Genomic DNA, 17,979 nt, shown 5'->3' on the forward strand with positions numbered 1-17,979 from the left:
CCGCCCACCTAATTGTCTGAATTGTCTAATTATCTAACTGTCTACATCAGTTAGCCAAAATTCCCAGCTATCCGTACGATAGCTCGTTAGCTTAGAACAAGCTTGCATTGGCTCTCTCTCTGTGTGTGTGTGTGTGCTGTGTTTCTCTCTTCCGCAGTAATGTCCCGTGCCCCCAGCCCTGCCGTCCCGTGGGACCGCCTAACGACATGGCTGGAAGCGCTAACGGCCACCAGTCAAGGAAGTCTGGAGCAGCCGGGCCAGGAGCAACTGGACACCGAGCTAGACCAGCTGATGACACACGACCCCACGCACAGCTACTCCAACAAGGAAGTGGCCAAGATCCTCGGAAGCCTCGCCCACGTCCTCATCGCACAGGCACGTCTAAGCGAAGGGAGCTACGACAACCTGGAACAGGAAGCAGCAACGCTAAAGCTTCAAGCCAAGGAGGCCCGGAGAGACCAAGCCCTCACCCAGCTTCGTCTAGATCAGCTTCTAGACACAGAGAAAGACGACGAAACAGACAAAGAACAAAGAAAAGAAATAGAAAGACTTCAAAAGACCCTGAAGGAGCTCCGTCATGACACCGACCGAAGAGTACAGTCAGAGAAAGACGCCAGGAAACACCTCGACGAAAAGCTTCGGCGTGGCGAATCCCTCCTGGAGAGAGCCCATGATGAACTTAAAGACAGAGACATTACCGCTAAAGTCTATGCAAAACATTTGCAGTCGGCACAAGCCGAGATCGATGAGCTCGTCCAGCAAAGACACGAGCTCAAAAATGAACTTGACATGGTGCAAAGAGAACTGAGACAATCATATATAGTGCAACGTTACCGGAAGGGGGAAACACACAACACTCAGTTTCCCCTGACCAGTTACTCCGCACATTTTAGCCACGAATCAAGAGCTACGAAGGGGGACGACAGCCCCCTGTTTAAAAGATCACCCGCCAGTCTCCACGAATTCCCGTCAGCAGCAAAGGAAAGGACGCCCTTCCAGGAAGTCAAGGTCAACAGCCACGAAGCTTCAAAGAACCTTGACAAGCTGGCCAAAAATATTCCTACCTTCAGCCCAGACCCGGCAGGAGGACACGACGTCCACGCATACTTAAAAGACATAGACTTTTACTTGCAAACTGTCGCTCACGCGAACAACTGGGACAGACTGTACCTGCTCAGGGCCACGTCCAATCGTGATGTACGGTGCTTTCTGGATCGACAACCAGAGGCCATCAAAGCGGACTACTGGCATCTACAACAAGCTCTAATTCGTGAGTACTCCGACCCCGAGTCAGACCAGGGGTTCATCACTGCCATGGACCTCAAGCAAGCTCGACGCGAGACCTCACAGAACTTTTATAACAGACTGCGACGTGCCTACTTCGGGGCACGTAACGACCCAGGCATGGAGGAGGACATCAACTTCAAAACTCTTTTCCTCCGAAACCTGCACCCTACCATCAGTTACCACCTGGGGGTGCTGGCGTGCCCGCGCAGCATGGGCACGCAACAGTTAAGAGACTTGGCTCACAAAGCTTACGTCAAACAGAAAACCATTTCTGAAAAGACTGTAAAACAGCCGACCATCTGCCCTGTCTCTGTGCACCACCCAGAGCTAACCCTAGAGGGCGCCAAACAGAACCACAGTTACCGACCCGTCAACAGAGAGTCCAAACCACTCCAAGCCAGCAGAGGGCAGCGTGGTCATAATGGCGACCGTCCACGGTACCAGAGCGATCGCTCTGAAGGATCCTGGGACCCGCCTCGCCCAGAAAGCCAGCGAAGAGGCCACTCTCGACGGGACAATGGTAGGCCCAGACCTGAACCCACGTCTGGCAAAGAAAGTGTAGCTGCTTCTGAAGTTACAGAGCTCATAAAGATCCTGAAAGAGCTCCTCCGACAGAAACCTCACAAGGAAGACAAGAAGGACGGACCAGGTACAGAACGACTAGACATGATACCTGAAATCAACCTTCCCGCCCTTCCTGCAACTGAATCATCCACCCTGAACACTGTTCCCCAATCACGGACTAGTGTACTAACTGTTGCACCCCCACACGTCAGCAGCACACCCACACGACAGCTGACAGCAACAGCCTCTAATCAAGACAGTATCATGGCGCAGCCCAGCGTACCAAAAAGCGCTGTTTTGATTGTTTGCACGCATAATGAGACACTTGACACATATCCAGACGGCTTATCAAGCAACACACAGGTCCCCACACCAAGATTCCTGGGAAACCTAATCGAGAAGGGGATGGCTCGAAAACTTATCGCACCCTTAGCCTTCACACTTGTAAGCTAAATGTGCAGTCGTATAGCCAAAACGACATCCAGCTCAAGCACGTAGCTTCCATCCACCTGACAATTGGACCTATGAGGCTGATACACCCCGTCTATATCTCCCCTATGAACACTTATCCGTTTCTCATCGGAAAAGACCTGCTGGACCGCTTCGAACCCGTACTGGACTTCAAACAGCTGAAAGTCTGGGCTCAAGTGCGTGACCCTCTGCCCCTTCAGACACACACATCGTCTGAGCAAGACTGTCAAGTCACAGAGGTCACGGGAACTCCCACAAAGCCAGACTGCCAGGTCACAAAGGCCACGGGACCCCCTGCAGCACACTGTGACAACACAGCCTCAGCCCCAAAGCCAAGTTCAAGTTCGCTACTTTGCACATTTCAGCTATCCAAAGACTCTGATACCTTCTGCCCCCAGGTCATGAATGACCTACAGCTGAATGACATTATCACAACGAACAGTATCCCTGCACTGTGGGCAGACAACTCAACCAAAAGTCTACCACTGTGCAATGCAATCAGTAGAAACACACCACACGGCGACATGTGGGCACCCCCGAACCCCACATCCAGCCCCATTGTTGCAGTGCTAACCCACAGCAAGCGATCGACACCGGCTACAATGCCTGCCTTGCAGTCGCTATCGCTAACTCCGCAAATTTCCAACAACGATATTGTGGATATGCGAGCCTCTGATACTGCAATAAAGACAATTCTTGACCTCCTCTCAGACCCCTCCAACCGCCCTATCACTGACTCTGAGCTCATTGATGACTCTAGCCACAAGCATCTGCATATCTCCAGACACATGATGCGTATTATGGACAACATTCTCTGGTTTGCACCCGATGGCAACACAGCGCCACAGCTTGTAATGCCACGGTCGCAAAGGGGGGTGATGCTAATGTACGCCCACAACACACCATGTGCGGGACACCACGGCACCAGAGCCACGTATGACACACTGAAACAGGTGGCATATGGGCCTGGGATGCATCAAGATGCGGCAGAGTATGTTAGAGAATGGCTAGCTTGCTGCCAGTTCCAACCAGCAAACCCGAACCACAGAGCCCCACTGCAACACAGAGGGACCACGTTCCCATGGTCAAACCTACAAATCGACCGGGTAGAACCCCTGCCCAGGTACACAAAAGGCAAAAAGTACTTTCTCACAGTGGTGTGCCAGTTTACCAAGTGGGTGGAGTGTCAACCAGCACCCAACGACACCGCCCAGACCACGGCATACCCCCTGATGAATCACAGCTTTTTCCTGTCAAGATTGCCACTGAGAATCAACTCAGACAGAGGCATCCACTTCACTACCGAGGCCATGCAACAGATCTGGAAATGCCTAAGAAACGCGGCCGTGATCATGCTCCTGTGCCTCCAGACAATCAGAGGCCAGCCACCACCAGACATCATCACACCGGGTCCAACCTCGGGCATCGCACTGAGAGAGCAACCTGGACTGCTGATCACCAACTGCAAATGAATCCTCAAAAGAAAGACGTACTCTCCTGAACTTCACATCAGCAGCGCAAGCTCCTCCAGCCCTGCACACAAACGCAAAGGGGGGGAGGAGCCCAAGCCCTCTGCCTAACCTTACACCAGCTTCAAGAACCTTCTCCTCCAACACCAGTTAGTCACCTTGTAGGCAATACTGCCAAGCCCCACACTATGTCATGCATGTGATTTGAGAAAGAAGGCCTTAAACGAACACAAGGCCGCCTCTGAAGGGATTCTCAAAACCCCAATGACTTTGAACTTTGAAACAGAGAAACCAAAGTGGATCACCAGAAGGCACCCAGCCTGGCCACAATGCGAGGCAACCTCTGGAAAAGTTCCTAGTCAGCATATGACATAAAAGTGTCAAGATGCACAGTCCATCTTCCTAGGCAGGAGACCTAAAGGACTGACTGGCCATTGCGAGGAACATGGTTCCACCCAGGGCTGCAGAAAGCCCACAGCACACCTGCACCACACAAACGGACTTCTGGATGACAGGTGACGCACCGTCAGGGCACCTGCTGCCTCGACACCTGCTGCACAAGCACAGAGACCAGAACTGGGCTACTGTCTGCCTTATCTGCCGTGGAACGACCATCACTTCAGGAGACACAAACAACTGGAGCCTAACATGGCTATGGTGTGTCTGATCTTCCTGAATCTTTGATATCGCTCGTTGTTGTCCATAGGAGGGACAACAACTAGCGAAAGGGGGGATTATGTAGCGACTCTGGCGAATCAAACACACAATCGCCAGTTACATTTAACAAATATGTTTTGAAAGTTGTGCTCACTAGCATACCTTCCCCCAACACAACAGAGAAGGATTCTTCTTCACCCTGGAAACCATCTGATAAGATGTTTTATGGCCCCCAAAAGAATTCGGCCACATGAAGTCTTATACACAAAGAGTTTAAGACACAGAGCTTTTGCCTCAAATTATAGACAAACCATCTATAAATGAACATGCACCCCAGGACATTATATGTAAACACATAACTGTCTTGTAAAATGTTTATTCTGTATGGTATTTTGCATCTTTTTGTCTTTGTCTTAACAAAGTACTAGTTCAGATAACCTCATATATGTCATGTCTCCTATCAAATTAATGCTCACTTCACGACTTACACTTCCATGTATATCACTTATTCAGAAAATGCAGTGTGTGTTTGTTGCATTAATTATAGTATGAAGACTCAGAGACCCACTGAGTCGAACTTTCAAACAAAGAGCTATAAATTCTGCTGAGGAATTTCCCGCCGGGAAATCCCAACACTCTCATTGGTTAAGTCTAACCCTGGAGGGTGGGACTATTTCCAGACCTTAAAAGACCAGTGAAGACAGGCTCTCTCCCTCTTCTCTTCTCCGAAACTCTCTGGCTCTTACTTCTCCAACTCTCTCCCTGTGGGAGCCAACACCCACGGGGGGGGCTGGCACTTAAGCCATGCCACCAATGCAGGCCCTCCAAGCAGGCCTCATCTCTTCCGAAAATCTTCTCTTCTACAATCCGATCTTGAAGAACACGAAGCATCGCTAAAGCAAACAGCCGCTTCCCTCCCAACCTCGGAAAGGACCGCCGGCAGAGACACGCAGAGACACATGCACATAAGCGAGAAGCCAAAACGAAACCAAAAAGAATGCAAGTATTCTTATTCTTACTGCTGTAAAGAGAGTGTGTTATGTCCTTGTTGGGATAAGTTAACTCCGTGAAGGTCGTATTTGATGAACTGAAGGAAAGCATGCCTTGCTTACCCCCCCCCCCCACACACACTCTCTTTGTCTCTCTCTCTCTCTCTCTTTTATCTCTCTCTAATTTCAGTCTATTCATTATTCTCTTTTATGTATTCTTTCGTTAATATCTATACTTCTACTCTCTTGATGCATATTTAGTATGTACTTTCTGTGTGAATTGTAGTGTTATTTTTAGTCTGTGTTTATTAAACCTTCAAAAGACATTTAATGAGTTGAATCTGTTATTCTGCCACATACACAAAGTCAATGAAACTTGCGATCTAAACGTTACCTAACTGCTTATGCTACTATGTTAGTAAAGTAAACTGTATGACCATTTGAAATATTGAACTTATCCTGATCAGTAAAGTTAATGTTTCTTATGCGCTCGTAAAGCAGTAATCCCTTTATTGAGAATTGATTTGAAAAGTCTATAACTAATTTGCAGGACAAACTTAGTAGGATAATTTCAAGCAATTCCATAAAGGGTTACTTGTATTTAGTTAAACAATTTTCCCTATCGGAAAATTTTAATACGTAATGAACAACTGGCAAATTATATTCATAAATTCATGAATATTGAATATTAAATCCCTTTTGAGTTAATTATTCCCCGAGACATTAAACTCATGAGTCGTTGTTGTTACAGTTCGCAGATGCTGATGCGACAATACGCAGATGCCGATGCGACTATTCACTGCATGCCGACGCTCCAATCATGGCAGATGCTGACGCGACAGTTGTTGACGATCCTAACGTCTCGTAGTGGTCGATAGAAGGCCCTACTATAAAGTAGCAATGTACAATACAGTGGTGTTCCATGTCAGCTATCATTTGTTCCTTGGGCTGTCGCGGCAAAAGTCGCTCGTTCCTTAAGGCGCCTGCTCGTGCAATGTGATCGGTCATCATTGTTGTGTTGTAAACTAACCCTATAATACCTTGGATTATTATGCACGGGCTATCATTAATAATAGTTTTGAACAGAACCGATGGCACAGCATATTAGCCTCTATCTTTCTCCTCACGGATGCAAGGTAAACTCATGGGATTTAAAGTAACATGCACCCATTTAATCGGGCTTCACAATGAACTAAGTAAACTGGAGTGCTCAGTGTTATGAGATTGCTGAAGTAAATTAACATGTTAACGCGCTCTGAGTAGTCTTAAGTAGGCTACAGAATCGACATAAGTGTATTGATGGCTCATTAAATGCTGCTATTTGTAAGCAGTGAGTTCGCCATACAACATATTAACCCTTAAATGCATACCTCGGGTCTTAGCGACCCGAGACGTCGTTCACTACCCTGCTCCTTATTAATTTTTAAAGTTAGACAACTTCTTAGTATTCCTCAATCAATCAATTTTAAAATAAATAAATAAATAAATAAATAAATAAATAAATAAATAAATAAAATGAAAATAAAAAATATATAAATAAATAAATAAATAACCCGAGGTGTGTAAGATTGTACGTATATATTTTTGCACAATAATAAATTAATCTATAATGAAGAAATAAAGCGCAATTCACCTTATTCCACAAGGTGGCAATGTCTTTTACCCAATGATGAAGTGATGTTCACTCATCACCTCTGACAGGAAACGAAACAATAATAATTATAAATCTGCAATCTTGAAATGGCTCAGTGATTTACAGCAGAGAGCAAGTACTCAACACAATCAAATATTAACGTCACTGTCTCTTGATGATGATGTGGTCAAGAAGCTGTCAGCGATCAAATATTGACTTTGAAGATATTGAAAATGAGTTTGGAGAATATGCTGGAGACTGCGAATATGAGGCAGATGCTGAATATACTGGTAAAAGAGCTCTGACGAGGACAGATAATCATGGTATTAAACATCTGCTCAACTGAACCCTTCCAAGCTCCAAAAGGTAACAGAATAGGTTATTTTATTCTTCTGCAGCTGTTACTCTAATACCAGGCCTTTACATATCACGACAGGTAGAGGTCTATCCATGTTAAATATAGATCTGGGTTGCTAACGACCCGGAAATGTAAGAATGTTTGGTGAACAGTCATGCATTTAAGGTTTAAACTGCTAAATATCGTCATGCTTAAGTTTGGTCTCTACATCAGGAGAGTTCATGCATACATGTTTGATCAAATTATGGGGATTCCAGTGTTGGAAACAATTACATGGCTTCCTTCTATGAGGAAGAAATGTCGCGAATGCACTACTGAAGATGCTTTCATATTGAATTATAAACATGCGCATCTATTAATTATATTGTATTTATTAATTAGTTAATCAAATCAAACACGCATCTTTTGTAATTGTGTGCGTTGTCTTTGTGTTACTCCTGGTAACTTAACTCTAGCTCCGTTTTATTCACCTACTGTCATCTGGAAATCTGTTGTACTACTAGTAGTAGTAGTAGTAGTATTTTAGTATTATTAATACTATTAATTTATTTTAAAACTTTATAGTTTGCGTATCACTCAGCCTCTGTGCTCTGACGCAGTGCTTCAATTATAATAAAACTCATATGCGTATTCTCGCTTGTACTCACAGCACCAAATGTTGGCTAAGGCTCGCATTTAAAACAAGGTTCAACTAGAAAATAATTGATAGCAGCACTAATTTATCTGTGCCCAATTAACTGCTTCACAATGATTGCATCTGTATAGAAACTTAACCACAGCGCAGGAACAAAATTATCAATCTTTAAGAATTTGGTAAGTGAGTGGATGGTGCTCCCTTTAATAATATATTTTAATTAAATTGCAATTTTCATCCGAAGAATCTCTAAAATATAGTACAACAATCAACACATAAGCTTTCTGAACAGAAACAGAGCTGATGGTGGAAGTTTCTGTAGCTCCACAGGACACTGTGGTCCGCTCCATGTTTACATTCTTCCAGCGCTAGTTGCTACATATTCCAATGCGGCAGTGTCTGATGGCGCCGCTGAGGCATGACACGCGCAGCTAAGGACTAGATGAAGGGGATCGCTGCAGCACCATGCAGGAGGCAAACAAAGATTTCTGGGCACTTCTGTGGACCAAGCCGTTCCACAGCTGCAATGCAAGCCCAAATCAGTCTCTAACGTAAACTGTATGGTCTAATCTATTACACTGTGACTTGAATATATTGCATGTTCTACTCTTCATGGATCGAATGTGTTCCCTTGCAGGCAGAATTAGCAGTTAAAAACAATTCACAGCAATCGGTGAGCGTCAAAATACCTATCAAAGACATGTTAGCCTTGGGTAAAAGGAGTTTTCAGGATTCTGATATTTGTCCCAATTGCACAGTTCGAACCCGGATTAGGGTATCTATGACTATTGCATTATATTTTTCATACGTTTTACAGGGTTCAGTAGCTAGCTATCATTATTAAGCTTTTAAGTGTCATCATAAAATACACATATCTTTCTGCAAGGGCACATTCTGACATTCTCATAGTATGAGTCTATGTTTTGATTTATTCTTTTACTCATCGGTCATGCTGTTCTGTTGTTGCAGTTCTCCAACTCGTATATGAATAGGACATTCTCTTGGATCAGGTTGCTACAAATGCAGCTCAAATGTGCAGAGTCTGCTTCCTCTTCAAGGTGCCGTGTACATGGTCATCATCAGTAATATAGTACAAGCCTACTGCCGTTTAGCTGTGGGGCTTTGTTCCGTAAAAGAAAATATCTTAAGCATAGTATCCCTAATCATTCTGCACTTTTCCTAATCTCCAACGGGTCTCCCATATCAAGAAGGCGTTTTAAAACTCACCTAATGAAAGACCTACAGAACTGCAGACCATCTCATCTGTATAACGGACATTCTCAGGATTATGTTCAGCCACAACTACTAAACAATGATTTTATGATGGTCAAGATGGTCTTCTTCAGCACTCTAATTCTATAGTATGCTCAAATCTTCAGGTAATACTAAGAATTCCCATGTGTTTTAATAAGCATCAGGTAAGTTACACTTTATCAAGGTACTCGTTTAATTCAATCTTATACGGCATGTATCCTACCTTCAAGTCCATGATCAATTATCTTATGCTCGGCTAAGACTTATAATTATTTTACCCAACAGCGCTCCTCTCTCTAAGACGGGTTCAGACCCACAACTCTTGTTGTCCTGCAGTCTTATAAGCTGCAGTTTTTCCCCCTCCTTCTATACCGGCCATTCATTCAGAATCGGGGCAGCTACAACAGCTGCTGAACGAGGAGCCTCTACATAAGCGATTAAGATCATGGGCAGATGGTCTTCCTCAGCATTTGAATCATACAGCAGACCTGATTCAAAAACCATTCTCGAAGCTCAGCAAGCTCTTCAGTAACAATCAGGTAAATTTTATGCAATTACTGGTGGTGGTTTATGGCTGTAATGGCCTTGCGCAACCATATATTTAAAAATAAATAAATAAAAAGGTCTTGGTCTGTATATATGTCAGCCTATCTAGATCTGGCCTAACGTGGCTATATCTGTCGGCCTATCGAGGCCTCTCTACGTCTGGACTAACGTGGCTATATCTGTCGGCCTATCGAGGCCTGTCTACGTCTGGCCTAACGTGGCTATATCTGTCGGCCTATCGAGGCCTGTCTACGTCTGGCCTAACGTGGCTATATCTGTCGGCCTATCGAGGCCTGTCTACGTCTGGCCTAACGTGGCTATATCTGTCGGCCTATCGAGGCCTGTCTATGTCTGGCCTAACGTGGCTATATCTGTCGGCCTATCAAGGTATGTCTACGTCCAGCCTAACGTGGCTATATCTGTTGGCCTATCGAGGCCTGTCTATGTCTGGCCTAACGTGGCTATATCTGTCGGCCTATCGAGGTCTGTCTACGTCCGGCCTAACGTGGCTATATCTGTTGGCCTATCGAGACCTGTCTATGTCTGGCCTAACGTGGCTATGTCTGTTGGCCTATTGAGGTCTGTCTACGTCCTGCCTAACCTGGCTATATCTGTCGGCCTATCGAGGCCTGTCTATGTCTGACCAACATGGCTATATCTGTCGGCTATTGAGGCCTGTCTATGTCTGGCCTAACGTGGCTATGTCTGTCCGGTCTATCGAGGATGTCTGTCTGGCCTAACGTGGCCATGTCTGTTGGTCTATCGAGGCTGTCTATGTCTGGCCTAGCGTGGCTATGTCTGTTGGTCTATCGAGGTCTGTCTACATCTAGGCTAACGTGGCTAAATCTGTCGGAGTATCGAGGCCTGTCTATTTGGCTACGTAAGGCAGAAAGGAAAAAAAAAGTGTATATATAAAACAGGTAATAAATAGTCATGGTAACCCTTTCTTTTATATAATTATTTATTCATTTTCTATCTTCAGGAACCTCAGGATTCACGTCCTGCGTGTATTCTTTCCGTTTACCATTTTTGGGGGGAAGGCTGGCCCCGTCCGGTGGATCTACAACCACCTGCTTTTGGGGGTCGGCTGCGCCCCTGCCTTCATCTTCAGGCAGGAATATGCTGATCCGCTACCCTCGGATTATAAACTATGGACGGGGCCTATGCCAAAACTTTATTATGCTTGCTGGGCTGTCAATAAATGTATGCTTCATTCGTCATTCTATCTCCCGAGTCTTTCTGGTAGAAATGGAAGCTTCAGCTTAAGTTCTGCCAGGAAGACTTAATCACTTCGTCACTTATTAACCTAATCTCTGACCAATCACGTCTTCATATTTTCTGTATAAAGGTCGTACTTACACATGTTTGAGTTCGCAGATGCCGATGTGACAATACCCTCCATCCTCCCCACCCCCACCAGGATGGTTCCGTCCATACCTCAAAGGGGGGGTCGGCTGCGCCCCTGCCTTCATCTTCAGGCAGGAATATGCTGATCCGCTACCCTCGGATTATAAACTATGGACGGGGCCTATGCCAAAAATTATGCTTGCTGGGCTGTCAATAAATGTATGCTTCATTCATCATTCTATCTCCCGAGTCTTTCTGGTAGAACAGACAGTGCCACATCCTTAACAATCAATGAAATGTTTAGACCCTCTACTGATAAGTAGATCTAAAGCGTTTCCACGATTGTGTGTGGGTCCATGTATATCCTGTATCAAATCCAAAGTGTTAAGAACAGTCATGAGCTCTTTTGTTGTAATGGATTCAGCATTGTCTATGTGAATATTAAAATCCCCATCAATAGCAAAACAGTCAAACTCTGAGGAAATTGGTAATAACAGTTCTGTAAAGTCCTCAATAAAGGTTGGAGAGTATTTCAGAGGCCGGTAAATATTGATAAGCAGGATGTGTGGAGCACCTTTTAACACAATACCCAGATATTCGAGAGACAAATAGTCACCAAATGATACTTGCTTACATTGATAGACATCTTTAAAAAGAACAGCAACACTGCCACCTCTCCTAACAGCTCTGCAGACACTCATAAAAGTAAAGTTAGGAGGGGCTGTTTAATTGGTTAAGTCGTTTACTAGAAATTATTTGTTCTTAATTGAACAGATGTTTAAAAGTGCTAACTTAACAGTATACATTTTCTCCCACATTAATCTTAGTTTGACAAGTAACAGGCAGCAGATTAGATGGGTTTGTTATACGGTCTGACAAGGCCTTAGACTTTCTATCATGTAACAGAACAGAGATAGAGAAATAGTCAGGCACACTATAGGTTCCCACTTGTTCTGTAAACATTTGATTAAGTTACTGTTATCATAGGGGGACCCAAAAAACATCACTGAGAGCTGGAATCAGATGTTTTTGGTTGATCTACAATAGGTGGAGGGTGTGGCTCCTGGCTTTGTGACCGAAGAAATCTCACAGGAGGAGGGGCCCACAAGCTGGTGCCACAGGCTTTGGGGGGGTTGTGGGGCTCAACATTTTTTGGTTAATATCTGGGTGCTTGCAGTGATTGAGTGCAATATACTGGTTCTTTTCTCTGAGAGGCCCAGAAGTTGGGATGCTGGAGAGAGGAATAACATGTCTGGTGAGGGGAGCTGTTGCTCGTCCAGTTCATGGATTGACCTAGACATCTCGTCCAGCTTTATGGTCAGAATGCGTAATAGTTTCCCATTATGACCCCCCGAGGATGCCCACTCTTTCCTGCGCCTCCGCAGTCCGGGGTGAGATGTTACGGTTCAGTGTCTCAATCCTGATTGTCACATAATCTTGGCGCATTTCTAATCCATCACAGTCTTTCTGTAGTGAGGTCTGTGGGCAGGGCTCAGCTGGGAGTGTGTCCATGAGCAGTGGTTGTTGTGGCTGCGTGGTATTACCATTGCCCTTGTGGGGTGTGTCAACCACATATTCATTCAGGTGCTGAAATGAAATCCTTGGGGTCGTCCATACTCTGTAAAGGTGTGTTTGTGTGTGTGTGCCATCTAGGTTGAGTGTGTTGGCACACACAGCTGAAGGATTATGAAGGGAAAAATAGATATTGTCCTTTAACACTTTTTTTTAAGCCATGTATTAAGCCAAAACAACCGTGATTACCTATTTGTTCCTCTTGCTGGCAGTGGTTCACTGTCATTAATTTCCGTTTTGTAAGTGTTTCAAAAAGTTATTTGAAATCCCTCTTAATGAGTTCTGACTGCTCTCTCTGAATATCGTTCTTCCTCACATTAATGATAAGTCGATTTGCAGTCTTATGTTTCATCAGAATGTTCTGAATTTCCCTGTTTACATCAGAAATACTTGCTTGTGGAAGGCAGCATGTAGTTGGATTCCTCACCCACATTCATTAATATTTTAAATCATTTTTTAAGATGTATAGGCGGTGGTAGTTAATCCGTATTTCCAATCCTTCTGTCTGGTCTCTACTGCAGCAAAATATGAAGCTCTTGACAATTTGATGTCTCGAGTGTCTTTGGGTCTTGCCCCCTGTTTGTGCCATCAATTAGTGTGCTGATCAGTTACTTGTTTCTCAAACTGTTGAGTAGCTCTACATTTATGTGACTCAACGGCTGCGTGCAGAGGGCTTTCATGATGAAGCTCTACTATGTGTGAAGTGACAAATGACCATCTTGTCACTTAGCTAGCGGTGTTGTAGGGTTATCTGGCGGATCGGATCCAAAACATGATGCTTCCAGTTCATTAGTGCAATTATCACCTTTATTTGTTTTTTTTTTTTTATGAAAGATTAAGTGCTCAAGGAAGAGATGAGTTTTTACCTGTCTTTTGAATGAAGCGAGTGATTCTGCTGTGCGTATGGAGGATGGAAGATCGTTCCACCAACCAGGAACAATGAAAGAAAAAGTCCTGGAGAGGGATTCCATGCCTCTCTGTGATGGTTCCACAAGCCTTCGCTCATTAGCTGAGCGAAGGCTTCTGGTGGGGGTGTAGGCTCGTAGGAGTGAGTCGAAGTATGTGGGTGCTGAGCTTGTGAAAGGTCCATAAGCAAGAGTCAGAGCTTTGAATTTGAGCCGGGCAGCGAGTGGTAGCCAATGCAGAGAGATGAATAGAGATGTGACATGAGCCATTTTGGGCTCATTGAATACAAGGCGTGCCACAGCGTTCTGGATCATTTGCAGCGGTTTGATTGCACAAAATGGAAGTACAGCCAGAAGCGCATTGCAATAGTCAAGTCTAGAAATTACCAGGGCTTGGACAAGAAGCTGTGTTGCATGCTCCATAAGGAACGGTCTAATTTTCCTGATGTTGTGCAACGCAAACCTGCATGACCGGGCTGTCTTTGAGATGTGGTCTTTGAAGGACAGCTGGTCATCAAAGATTACTCCAGATTTCTGACCGACCCTGAAGGGGTAATCAATGATGAACCTAGCTGGATGGTTAAATCGTGTTGTATTGTTGGATTAGCAGAGAAAACAAGCAGCTCAGTCTTTGCTAGATTGAGCTGCAGGTGATATTTTTTCATCCTTCCCGAAATGTCCGCCAGACAGCTTGAGATTCGTGCAGCTACTGTGGGGTCATCTGGTTGAAATGAGAGGTAGAGCTGTCTGTCATCAGCATAGAAATGATATTAGAGGCCATGTGCCTGAATGATGGGTCCCAATGATGTAGTGTAAATGGAGAAGAGGAGAGGTCCAAGCTCTGAGCCCTGAGGAACCCCCGTGGTCAATTGATGTGTTTTGGATACCTCTCCTCTCCAGGCAACCTTAAAAGACCTACCTGAGAGAGGAGTGGAGTCCCTGTGATGCCCAGTGATGAGAGGGTGAACAGAAGAATCTGATGATTCACAGTGTCAAAGGCAGCAGATAGATCAAGGAGGATGAGGACTGATGATTTGGATGCAGCTTTTGCCATCCGCAGGGCTTCAGTAACTGACAATACTGCTGTTTCAGTTGAGTGGCCCTTTTTGAAACCTGACTGGTTTACATCCAGTTGATTAGACTATGAGAGGAAATATGAGACCTGGTTGAAAACAACTCTTTCAAGTGTTTTCGATGAATGGTAGGAGATAAACAAGTTATGTTGATGATGTGTGTGAGTGCTAGTAAGAGTGTAGGGGAGATGGCTTGTAGAAGATGTGAGGGGATGGGATCTAGAGGAAAGGAAGTGGGATGGCTAGACAGGAGAAGTTTAGATACTTTAGCCTCAGTGAGTGTAGAGAAAGAGGAGAGAAGATGTTTGGCTGTGGAAGTGGCTGATTTAAAATTGTGTGTGTGGAGGTGGGAACTGACTGCTGATGATTGTGGTTTTATCTGTGAAAAAATGGGCAAGATCCAATGAGATGTGATGGGAGGTGGTGGTGGAGGGGGACAGAGGAGAGAGTTGAAAATTCTGAAAAGTGTGCGTGTGTCAAAAGTGCCGTTGATTTTGTTGTGGAAATATGAGGATTTAGCTGTATGGACATCGTGTGAGACGGAAATGAGCAGAGATTGATACTTACTCAGGTCAGATGGGTCGTTTGATTTGCGCCATTTTCTCTGTGCTGCCCTAAGTTTGGTCCGGTGTTCACAAAGAACATCCGATAAACAAGGGTAAGAGGGAGTAGAGCGAGCTGGCCTAGAAGACAGAGGGCAGATACTATCTAGACAAGAAGTTAAAGTGGAACATAAAGTGTCTGTTGCAGTGTTGACATCCATATGTAGCGTCTGGAGTCTCTTTCACCAGGATCAAAGATGATGATCCCCCACCCCACCCCACCCCACCCCATACCAGCCTCATACGCACCCATCCCAGAGCGACACACAACAGGCACCACCACACTCACTAATGCAAAAAAAATGCTTTTCTTAGTATTTTTCGTCTTGTTTCTAGTCAAAATATATACAAATTCTTACATTAATAAAAATTATTGTCTTGTTTTTGGAAAAAAATACATAAAATTAAAAGTTTTTGCTTAAAATAAGATAATAATCTGCCATTGGGGTAAGAAAAATAATGTTGATTTCTGTTTGAATTAAGAATATTTTTCTCCCCCCTTTGGCAGATTATTTTGCTCATTTTAAGCAAAAACCTGTGCTCCAGGTGACATATTCATATAACAATTTAAGGATAAATATTGGTAATCAGACAGTTGGCAGCACCTAGTGACTTCCACAGTAGGAAAAAATATAGACTATGAAAGTCAATGCATGGTGCCAACTGTCTGTTTACCAACATTTTTCTAAATATAATCTTTTGCATTAAACAGAAGAAAGAAACTCACACAGTTTTGGAACAAATTAAGGGTGAGGAAATTATAACACAATTTACATTTTTGGGTGATCTATACCTTTAAGAGCTACATTTAGCCTTAAATGTTATATGAAAATGGTACCTGAAACACATGTTTTTTCAGCGGTTATCTACCTAACTTACTGTCCCTCCAGCCTCCACTCTAACCAAGGGTGCTCGTTTTTAAATTCCCTAGCCTGACTTTCTGTTGACAAGGCTGATCAGAAGTTCTCATTTCTCTCATCATCTGAAATAACAAGGAGATATAAAATTGTACTCTGTTTACCACACACACACACACACACACACACACACACACACACACACACACACCTGGTTAACTATCTTTGTGGGGAGTCTCCATAGGCATAATGGTTTTTATACTGTACAAACTGTACATTATTTCCCCTTACACTGCCCCTAAACCTACCCATTACACACACACAAACAAACACACACAATGCCCCTACCCATAAACCTACCCATTACACACACACAAACAAACACACACAATGCCCCTACCCCTAAACCTACCCATCACACACAGACACAGACACACAAATACCCCTACCCCTAAACCTACCCATCACACACACACAGAAACACAAATACCCCTACCCCTAAACCTACCCATCACACACAGACACAGACACACAAATACCCCTACCCCTAAACCTACCCATCTCACACAGACACACTAATACCCCTATCCCTACCCATCACACACACACACACACACACACACACACACACACACACACACACACACACACACATACACACACACACACACACACACACACACACACACACACATATTATTTTGAGGTGCCAATCCGTTATACATGGGAGCTTTACTGTATCTTGAAGATTGTTGTCTTCTGAGTTTCGGAGTTTTTACACTGGCAGTTTAGTTCAGAACAGGGCACAGTTCTTATGGACAATTGGTAATGTGAAAGCTGTCATGCGGACCTGGGAGCGCACCAGAACCACACCATACCTGGAGGAGGAATAAAGTGCGGCCCCTTTAAGAGATGTGCGTCCCCCATTGAACCGCCGGTATTTTGCGTGTTTGAGCAGAACTGTGCCGCGATTCACACAAACAGTGTGAGAAACACGGACTTGGAGGGGTTTTGTTTAGAAAAGTAAACTGCGTATTAATTTTGGCCGATTGCAATGCAATTAGTTCAATAAAACATGTAATGTAAGCGGTAATGGTGTTAATGATTTACCTCAGATATGAGCGAGAGTGAACTTCAGTGCATCACGCTCAGACTGCAGAGATGTGCTCGTGTAAACATCAGGACGCAGCAAATAATTGATCAAAGTGCCGAAAAGTTGCGGTGACTGATTGAAAAATTGCGAGTTGCACTGGATTTTCTGTAACGTCCGTGTCATCTGCTACAGCTGAAGTGTCACGCGAAGCTGCTGTAGCTTTAAGGGCAGGCTTCCGAAAACACTCAAAGAGTCTACTTTTGTTTCATATTTTCTTCTTTTGTTTCATATTTTTTTTCATATCCAGCCCAGACAGCCAACTTGCGCCAAAAAAGACCGCCAAGCAACTGATTTTCCTTGGTAGGTGACAATGTCACAGGCCACGGAAGCCCCAATGGTCCAAAAACGTTAGTGATTCGCAATCGCAACCACAGTCTGTGTATGCAGCACAGACGTGGTGAATTTATGAATGAAAGTTCTGCCACAAAACGATATTGTTACGTATCTTCACGCTTTTTTAAGTGGGTATACGGAAATCCTTGTCCTTTCCTAGTGGGTATACGGCGTATACCTGCTTATCACGTAGACTACACCACTGGTTCCCCCCTCACATTCTCTCAGACAGAGAGACGCCTGAGACTCTTCCCAAAACACAGACCTACACACAC

The sequence above is a fragment of the Pseudorasbora parva genome, chromosome 9, assembly GCF_024679245.1.
Source record: "Pseudorasbora parva isolate DD20220531a chromosome 9, ASM2467924v1, whole genome shotgun sequence".
In the NCBI taxonomy this organism is placed as follows: Eukaryota; Metazoa; Chordata; class Actinopteri; order Cypriniformes; family Gobionidae; genus Pseudorasbora; species Pseudorasbora parva.